The 2,761-nt window shown below is 42.6% G+C and overlaps 1 pseudogene; it reads left to right on the top strand.

The window, feature by feature from the left end:
• Positions 1-236: 236 nt before the first annotated feature.
• On the top strand, positions 237-775 carry LOC132229667 (NEDD8-conjugating enzyme UBE2F-like; annotated as a pseudogene).
• Positions 776-2,761: the final 1,986 nt, after the last annotated feature.

Raw genomic sequence — 2,761 nt, 5'->3', positions numbered from 1 at the left:
ATTAAGATAATTACCAAAAGGACACAAAGTTATTTATGTTTGAAAACCTGAAAAATAACCTAAGGTCAGTCAAATATACAGATTTTTTCAAGATGCATTTTCTTGCCTTCCAGTCCCACCGCACGGTCACTGTATGGCTGTGAGGGGCCACATCTTGCTGCCCCTGGCCGACTGGCATGGTGCTGGGTGCCGGGGGCCTCGCCTGTTTCAAGATGCCCAGGGTAAAGGTGGCAGTAATGCTGATGTTGGTGAGCAAACTGAGGCTGGATGATGGTCTGAAAGGGTCCTGGATGTCAGCCACTGTCTCTGACTCTGCTCTGAGAGTGTCTGTGAGGCACAGACTGCTCCTTTAAGAGGTTGCAGAACTTGAAGCTAAGGTACCTTGTGCATGCAAAGTGCACCTTCCTAACGCCAACAAGCTTCATTCATTGCTTTCAGCTAACTATAACCCCAGATGTGGGTTACTACGGGGATAGGGGGCTGGGCAATTTCAGTTTGAAACAGAAGTTCCTGATGCATACAACCTGGTGCCGCCCAAAGTGAGATGCTTGACCAGTATCTGGCACCCCAACATCACAGAGAAGGGAGGGATATGTCTGAGTGTACTGAGAGAGCATGCCACCCAGGGCTCTGGCTGGGCTCCCACGAGTTTGGGGATTAAACTCTTTGTTTACTGATCTTCTGAACTTCAATGACCCACTGAATATCGAGGCCGCAGAGCATCCTGAGGGACAAGGAGGACTTCTGGAACAAAGTGGAAGGCTACAATAAGTGATACCCCAGATGATAGGAGGGGAACCTGCAGCGAGGACTCTGCTAGAGTGTCCTCTCCAACTCTCGGGGGACCTCCATCCCAGTCCTCGCATCCCCCAGACCCACTGGCTCTGCTGGGTTCTGTGACATGTCCTACGGAGGAACCTCTTCACGACTGCCCATTGTAGACGGAGTTCCACATAAATACAGCAAGAAAATGCGTTTGGGCTCTAAAGAGTTGTCTGCTTACCTTAACATGTTTACTTTGTGAACACAGCTGTACTCTGTAAGCTGAGGAATGCTTTAGAAGTTGCAATGAACTCAGAATCGCAGCTTGCTACTTACTTTCCCCCAAATCACTTTCCTGCACAGCAATGCCAATGACATGTCTGGGGCTGGCAGGTAGGCGGCCCCAGCCCCCTGCAAATTGTGATTGGACCTGCAATCTCTTATCTCCTCCCAGGAATGTAGGCCATGCCTCAGTGTCTGAGGCTTCCCGGGATGCAGTCATTCACTGTAGATCTCTTACTGAAATGCGTATTTTATTTAATGTAAGTATATTTTGGGACAGATTTGTAATTTGTACAATTTAATGCTTTAATTCTTTTTTTCTATTCTCAAAAAAAGATACATTTTCTTCAATAAACATTTGGTATACTTAATACATTTGAAAATTATTTATAAACTAGTGGCCCAGTGCACGAAATTCATGCGGGGGTGGGGGGAGTTCCCTCAGCCCCTCACCAGTGCACGAATTTCATGCAGCGGGCCTCTAGTTGGGTAATATGATGATAAATAAAAACGTGCCATTAAGGAATTCAAAAGATAGTCTGAGAGCTAGCTGGCATGACTCAGTGGTTGAGCATGGACCTATGAACCAGTAGGCATGGTTAGATTCCCAGTCAGGGCACAGGCCTAGATTGTGGGCTTGATCCCCAGTGTGGGGCATGCAGGAGGCAGCCAACCAATGATTCTCTCTCATCATTGTTTCTATCTCTCTCTCCTTCTCCTTTCCTCTTTGAAATCAGTAAAAATATATATATTTAAAAATATAGTATGAGGCACTGCCAATCAGCAGTCTATTACAATACTAAATTAGGCAATATAAAATATACAATGGAGGTATTTTGGAAGAGACAAATACATCTTCAGTAGAGGTCTGAGAAAGAGAACATTTTTCAAGTGAAGGAGGAATGTAAGATGAGCACTTAAAGGCGATATATAAGTTAATAAGGTGAAAGAACAGCGTTGGGAAGAAGAGACAAGGTGATGAGGGAAGTAACATGCTTTCAGATCCAGAGTAAAGAGAAAGGGATCATTGAAAGGACACTGGAATTGGAATTATATTAAAAGTAAGTGAATATTGAGATCTTGCTCCCTGGTATCTGCAATCAGTGTAGCTCAAGTAAATTTTGAGAATTTTGTCAAAATTCTCAGTAAAAGTGAATGTTTAAGTAAGTGTCATTTAATAACATCCTTGAAAGTCTGTCTTGAAAATGATGTAGAACCTCTGAAGGATTGCAAGAAGAAAGTAAGGACCAGACTTCTGTCTTGGAAAAGTCACCGGTAATAAACAGTGAGCATTCATATATGTCATGACTGTTAACAGTATTTATTTATTTATTTATTTATTTATTTATTTATTTATTTATTTATTTATTTTTAATATATTTATTGATTTTTTACAGAGAGGAAGGGAGAGGGATAGAGAGTAAGAAACATCGATGAGAGAGAAACATCAATCAGCTGCCTCCTGCACATTCCCCACTGGGTATGTGCCCACAACCAAGGTATATGTCCTTGACCGGAATTGAACCTGGGACCCTTGAGTCCGCAGGCTGATGCTCTATCTACTGAGCCAAACCAGCTAGGGCACTGTTAACAGTATTTAGATTCATTGTTGGAAGTACATGTTGCATATTGAATGTTTTGGAAAAAATATATATATTACCTTGAATTGTAGTGTTTTCTATACCCTGGTAAAAATATAAACTTCCTGAGATGGAGG

The sequence above is a fragment of the Myotis daubentonii genome, chromosome 3 (genome assembly GCF_963259705.1).
Source record: "Myotis daubentonii chromosome 3, mMyoDau2.1, whole genome shotgun sequence".
Taxonomy (NCBI): domain Eukaryota; kingdom Metazoa; phylum Chordata; class Mammalia; order Chiroptera; family Vespertilionidae; genus Myotis; species Myotis daubentonii.
This window is presented reverse-complemented; position numbering and strand designations above follow the sequence as displayed.